This window comes from Natator depressus, chromosome 6 (assembly GCF_965152275.1).
Source record: "Natator depressus isolate rNatDep1 chromosome 6, rNatDep2.hap1, whole genome shotgun sequence".
NCBI classification, from domain to species: Eukaryota; Metazoa; Chordata; order Testudines; family Cheloniidae; genus Natator; species Natator depressus.
Window position 1 is genome coordinate 5,803,436 of NC_134239.1, and position 7,414 is coordinate 5,810,849.

The window sequence follows — 7,414 nt, forward strand, 5'->3', positions numbered from 1 at the left end:
GGAGAGGAGATCCCATTTTGCTCAATTTAAAGTATGTGGTTGTTAAATAACCAGGGCTTAATTCGTAGAGAAAGAGGTGCCAGGTCTGGAGCAACAATGATAATACCTGTTCTAGAACAAATGGTGCCCTCTGCATAGCATGAACTCACATGCACAGTATGTGACCTAAAAAGAAAAGGAGGACTTGTGGCACCTTAGAGACTAACCAATTTATTTGAGCATAAGCTTTCGTGAGCTACAGCTCACTTCATCGGATGCATCCTTTTCTTTTTTCGAATACAGACTAACACGGCTGTTACTCTGAAACCTGTCAGTATGTGACCTGACACAAATTAAGCTCTTTATATGACTGGTTTCTGGACATTTGAACATCCCCAAGGTGCATAGTCGGTCAGGAATTCCATAATTAACACTGCAGCCTCAGGACTTCATGGAATCCCTGCGAGGACAGACGACCATGTGGTGGATTAAGCAAGTCTTTAATTAATGGTAGATGTGTCATATAATGCAATTTTGTCACAACTTTTACTAGACTTTCCTCTTTGCGAACACTGGGCGGAGACCCAGTAACCATGGTAGAGAAGTAGATTTAAGTTTGCCTGATATTATATACATGGTGGAATTAAGTTGTACGTCTATCATCTTTGTGTGAAACGAGTGAGCCCATAAAAGAGTGCCAAGGCTGGAGTGCATTACCTTTTGGCATTGACACCCCTTATTGTTTCAGCCAGTTTTCTGAGCAGGATATTGTTTTCACCTTAGTTGCTGAACATCTGATTTCACAAAGAATTTGTGGTATGAAGGAAGGCATACTGGTACCAGAGCAAACTCATGTTAGCCACGACTGTAGTACATGTGATCAGGTGACAAGGACATAGATAAAGATTTCGTCCTGGGGCTTCACTGACAGATGGGAGAGTTTGGATTAAATTGCTCAATCTTTATATTCAGATAAAATATGTTGTTCGCAATGAGGAAGAAAGATTTTGATAAAATCAGCAAACTGGTCAGCATTTGCTCTATTGCCAAACCATATTCCTATTAAGAGATGACAAGGTCCTTCTCAAACGCACTATTGAAGTTGTCCAAGAAGGCAAAAACTCCATTGGTCTCATCGTCTCTCGAATTTTCCAGGAATTTCCTGACTTTTTTTAATGATTGCTGACAGAACTTTTTCCTCCATAACATCCAAACTTGCCTTCCCTTTGTAGTAATCTACCAGCTGTCTATGTATCCATGTCTTGACAAATTCTCCATAGTTAGTAATGTGTTTCTAATAGTTATCAAAGTTTTCTTCTTCCAGTAGCATCTTCACTACAGTACATTGGAAAAACTTCCGGCTACTGTATTCATTGAGAATGTTGTTCATTATTTCCATTCCAAGTCTTTTCTGAACATAATCCTGGAGGGCAGGTTTGAGACATAGATCACCAAAATCCCTGGCCATATTTTGACAGGAAGCCTTCTCAAGATAACAATCTCTGAAATTGGAGAAACACTGAAACTTCAGTTTTTCCAGATGTTGATATGGATCGTTTTCTTTGGTACAATCTTCATGCATTTTCTCATACTCCAAGCTGCCTCCCCCAAAATGCGAAGCTTCACATCCAATTTAAAGGAAGCGCTAATGGGAAGCTTCTGAACATCCTGTTGCTGTGTACAATCAGTGAGAGGGTCCAACAACTCCCTGCAGCAGTAGGTTTCACTGGAATCTACTTTGGAAATGACCTTTTCTTTGATATAACTCTTGCACTTTTCTTTTATGTAAGCAGAGTCAGGATGAGCTCTACCCTCACAACTGGTGGTGAGTCATGGTGGGTTGTGGAAAAGAACTTCAGGGGCTGATCTCATTTGCATAGGCACACCCACCCTGCCTAGATGGTCACTCTGGCTGCTGTAGGAGCCCCAGTTTCTCTGTTATTGGGGCAGGAATAAACTGTTGTTATCCTGATTATGTGAATCAAGGACAGTGGAACTGTAGTCGGGCCTTTGTTATGATGGAGGGACTCACCATCAACTAAGCAGCACTTGCTAGGCAAGGGTCATGGGTTCCAAAACCCAGTGAAGGGAGAGAGGTTGGGGATAGGTATTAATACCTGGTGGTATGGGTTCCCTGGTGAGGGCCTTACATGCTAATTGCACTTCCTCCTTTTTCCACTGTGGAATTTCAGAGCTAATTTTGATTCTATTAGGAGCTTAGTTACAGGCTGCTGAGCTGAATTCACTTTGGGCCAATGGTGCACCAGCACTGAGGCTCCCCTACTACAAGCTGAAATCACAAAAGAGCTAAATTTACTAAGAGCTGAAATCACTGAGTGTTGTGTTACGTAGTGGGGGAGCCTGAAGATATATGGTGGAGCAGTTTGCAAGATGGCGAGCAGAGCAGTTTGTGGGACGGCTGGCAGAGCGGCTGGTGGAGCAGAGCAGTTTGTCGGATGCCTGGAGCAGCTCATGGTGGAGCGGAGCCGCATGGAGAGGTGGGACAATCAGCTTTGGACCATGTAAGGTGCCCCTTATCTCCACCCAGGTTGGGAGGTAAAACTCTGCAGATAAACTTTCGAACTCTGGGGCTGCCCTGACCAGGGACAGAGACTTTTGGGTCGTTGGACTTTTGGGACTTCGGGTGATTTTGGGTTGCTGGACTCAAGAACCAAAGGGAAAGGACACGCCCCAATTTGCTTGGGGTGGGTTTTTTGCTCATGGGTTGTGTTATGAATCCTGTTGGTGGTGTTTCCCCAACATAATGCCACATTGTTTCTCTCTGTTATTAAAAGGCTTTTTGCTACACTCAGACTCTGTGCTTGTGAGAGGGGAAGTATTGCCTCTTGGAGGCGCCCAGCGGGGGTGGTATATATTTGTCCCAGGTCACTGGGTGGGGGCTCGAGCCGGTTTTGCATTGTGTTATTGGAATGGAACCCCTAGATACTGAACCCGGCCCCTGTTGCTGCCAACTCTGATGGGCAGAAGGGTTACATTTATGATTTTAAAAGATTCTTCTGTTCTACTGAAACTTTGTGGTATGAAGCACTGTGGTATGAACCTTTGTATTATGGATGTGAAATAACTCTTCCACTCCTCTATGAATTTTACTTAAACTTTGTAGTATTAACTGGTGTGGTAAAAAAAAATTTCTTAAACTTTGTGGTATGAACCAGTGTGGGATGAGCCATTGCATTATGGCTGTGATAAATGTTTTCATAATATAGATCAAACTAAACAATAATTTAAAGATTAACTTTTGATTTTTCTTTGTAAAACACTTCATTCTATAACTCAGGCTTCCAGCTTCTTGTAACTTCCCATAAACGGCACTTCCTCAGTTCTCCAGATCCTTTTTCAGCTAGAACTCCATAAGCTCCAATGCTTCTTCCCACATCTTTTCAAATTCTCTTGCCATTTTCTTATTGTCTAGTTTATGTTCTCATTTCCTGCAGTCTCTCAACACTCCATCCAGAGGCGCCGAGTTCCCGAGTTCCCAGGGGGTGCTCAACCCTTGCTCTACCCAGGGCCCTGCCCCCACTCCACCCCTTCCCCAAGCCTCCACCACCACTCAACCTGTTCCAGCCCCAATTCTGCCCCTGCCCTGCCCCTACCCCGCCCCTTGCTACCCTGTTACACCTCTAACCCCCTCTTCCTGCCAACTCCTCCTCCATCCCCCTCCCTCCAGCACCTCCTGTACACCACTGAACAACTGATCGGCAGGTGGGAGGTGCTGGGAGGGAGAGGGAGGAGCTGATCTGTGGGCTGCCGGTGGGTGCTGCGCACCCCCAATTTTTTCCCATGGGTGCTCCAGCCCCAGAGCACCCACGGAGTCGGCGCTTATGACTCTGTCAATTTTACCTTGAATAATTTCCATGCACTGAGACTTGGCATTGTCTGTCTTGTATTGCATGATGTGAATTTGAATAACACCCTCACACTTGCTGACTGAATAAGTTTCAAGTTCTTTTTTGAGGCCCTTTAAACTCCCCGATATTTTTCAATCGGTTAGACGTGCTGTTTCACTTTCAAAATAGAGTTTTAAATGATCCAATATCATCTTTTCTCCCCACCTCAGTTTCTCAAGTGCCTCACTCTTCAGTTTGGTTAAGACTTTGGTGTCTAGTTTCTCTGGTGGCTGATTCTGAATGCAAATATCTTTTTCAGATACACAGAGATGCATGTCCTTGAGGAAATCCCATTCCCACTCTGCATTCCTCATAGAAATCACAGCCCAGTTCCTGCCGAAAGTTCTCTGCCACTTTCATGAGCGTCATGAAGGCTTCTCGTGTACATCGGCCACTACTCACTGCAAACTGCAGCCAAACATGGCGTTGAGGAGGATGGATTTCCCAGTGCTCTGCACTCCCAGCACTGTTAGAACCAGCGTTCTGGACCTTCCCCCCAGCTTGGCTTCGAGCTCAGTCAGAAAATCTGTCACCCACTGCAGTGGGATGTTGGCTATCTCTCCGCTGATCAGTTCCATGGGAAACCTTCCAGCATCAGGTCAGCTGCTATGTCTAGGAGATGAATTAATTTCCTTTCACTTGTCAGTATTCTGACTTCTTTAACCATTGATCATTCAGCCTTGCAAAGCTGCCCGAACTCACAAATAATAAATAAATGCTCAATCCATAGGGAATCAGAAGAGATTAACATATCTAGTTCTGCTAGCGAATGTGGGTTATTTTCTAAATATTCACAATTGTCTTTATACTCACGTCTGCTTTCAGACAGATTCTCTCTGGCAGTAGAATCCAGACTAAATTTAATCCATCTGAGGATGGAGTGCTTTTGCAGTGGAAGTAATAGTCCTATTCCATTAATGAATTTAGTCATTCCCCCCACGAAGGAGCATTTATTCTACTGTGCGTGGAACTCCAGCGATTTATCTTTCCGCTGACATTGATAGACTTCTGACGGGTTGTGCTCTTGCACCTTCGTTCGACACAGCTCTTTCTCCATTTTCCTACATTTTTCCAGAGATCCCCTAGGACTCTCACTTCTCTTGGTTATACTTTGCAACAGCTTTTATATCTCTAGTGACCCCTTTTGCGCATTTTCTCACTCTCTAGCATTCTTCACCGTCCTCATCTACCCAGATTCCCAGGTCACACACTGTCACAGCCATGTTCTCCATATTCACTGTCTTGGGAGATGAGTTCATTATACGTCCTATGATGGATAGCATAATTTTCACAAAATCTGATTTATTTTTGTTATTGTCTTTCACCAACGCTTATGATAGTTCCAGTTTCAGTGCTGAAGCTAACTTCTTCAAAAATCCCAGTGTTTCCTTGTCTTTTTGAGCCTAGTGCTTGACGATGAAGCAGTGTTTAGTAGCTGATCCCCACAGAGATGACAGCAGTGCATATTCTCTTTCACTGATGCTATCAGTTAAGAAGAACACTGCTGAGGAGACCTCTGTGAAAAACAAAACTGCAGCTGGTGTGACTTGATGCATCCATGATGATTTGTTACTATGATGAGCAAGCAGAAAAGATCTGAATCCTTGTTCCAACCAGGGAAATACCAGGAAATATTGATCAGCCCATCTGCGATTTCCCGAGGGAAGTTCCCAGACTCCATGTCCCGATGGATAAAGAAATCGTGGTGCTGCTGGGAGGGGCTGAGAACCTCATTGAGGAGTTTGGACTTGGAGAAGCTGCAGCTCCCCATCCACACAAAGGAAACGGTTGGCATTGACGTGAGCACCAGGCTGTCCTCTCTGAACTCTCTGCTCTGTGCCAGGGAGCGCGGCCTCCACTTCCTCACAATGTCCCTCATGCCCCACAGCATTAGGGTGCCCTTGGGGGTGTCGAGGGCAGGCAGCAGCAGAGGGAGGGCAAACTGACAGATGGATATTTTGGACAGGATCTCCTGCTGTAGGAAACAGTCTGAGGCAAGCAGAACGGCACAGAGAAAGTTGAGAGGGTGCAGAGAATCACGGTTGTCGGTGTCACTTAGAGCAGTGCTACTCAAAGTGCCGGTTCGCGAGCCATCGGCTGCCGGTCTGCGTGCACATTGGGGAAAAAAAAAATTGCCAGTCCCCCACATCAGATAGTTTGAGAAGCACTGACTTAGAGGACATCTGGATGACAATACAATTTCTCTCTCATTCTCACTGCTTCCTGCATAATCAAGATCCACGTTCATAAGGCTTGTGTTTCTGGCAGCCCATTGTTGAGCATTACTATGTAGGGCATAAATGTCGAGCAAAAACTGATCTGACATACACAATCACTTGTTAATCTGTCTTATCTTCTAGTAACTCTATCTCCACAAATGTAAAATAATAGTTTAGCACAAATACATAGCTTTTACAGCTAACATAAACAAGTGTATCCCCCCCCCCGCCCTTAGCAAGAAGGGTGTGCCCCAAGAGAAGAGACACCCCTTCAGGGCCCAATTCAGAGTCCTGTACTGTACACTTGCCAGCAGCAGGAGGGAAGGGGAGTGGGCTGCGACATCCTCATCACCCTGGCAATCCTTCTCCTTCAATCAGTGGGAGAAGGAGAGACAACGGCAGTCCCTAGCAGACATTCAGAGGGCAGAAGACAGCAACACTGCAAGCATACTCTGACCTTTGCAGAGCCCCGAGGGAGGCTGTGACTTGTCTGGATTTTCAACACATGGCAGAGACCAGACAGGGAACAAAGGGGAGAGACGTCTCCCAGCAGCCAGCCAGGACAGCACTTCCAAGCCCTGCAACTGGCCTGTCCATAACCTCAGCCTGCAGAAAGGCCTCAGATGGGGACAATTCACTCCTCCTGGCATCAGCCTGCCAGTAACAGGAGGAGACAGCCTGGTTCTCTGGCTACCACCTTCAACCTGCCTGCCCTGCAGCAACCCACACTGGATCTGGGATTTTGGATCCAGAGTCCGGTGCTGCTTACAGGCTTACAGAGCCTGCTACACAGGCTCCAAGCTTTAAAGACTGTCAGCACCATTCCTGAAGGGTGTTGGCAGTTAGTCCCTCTCCAGCAATCCCCTGGGAGGCCCAGTTTCTCTGCACCAATCTCCTGACTGCTCAGCCAGAAAAGGACCCTGAGTGAGTACGTGTATTGTAGGTAGGTAGGCAGGCAGCGTTTAATCTTGCACCATTAGGGCACAGGGCAACTGTGACAGCACTTTCACCTACCTGGATCATGAAGATCTGCACTGTCATTTCCCAATATAAAGAAGTGTGTTTCTTACAGCATCTCCTTTCAGGCCTGCAACACATGTCCATGTGCACCATCGGGGCACCTGAGATGTGGGGGATGGACAGAACTGAGGGAGGAGACACTACTGGGTAGGAACACTGGGGGAGAAGTGTTCACATGACCTAGTATGCCTGCTGGCATAACCTTGAGTAATTAAAAAGCATTCTTTTTACTGATCATGTATTTCTCTTCAATCAAATCCTTACACACAGTTTATAGTTACTGGTTTT

The 7,414-nt window shown here is 45.8% G+C and overlaps 2 pseudogenes; both read right to left on the bottom strand.

Annotated features, from left to right (window-relative positions):
* Positions 1-1,041: 1,041 nt before the first annotated feature.
* LOC141989211 (interferon-induced very large GTPase 1-like) lies at positions 1,042-3,892 on the bottom strand (annotated as a pseudogene).
* Positions 3,893-4,142: 250 nt separating this feature from the next.
* LOC141989227 (up-regulator of cell proliferation-like) lies at positions 4,143-7,147 on the bottom strand (annotated as a pseudogene).
* Positions 7,148-7,414: the final 267 nt, after the last annotated feature.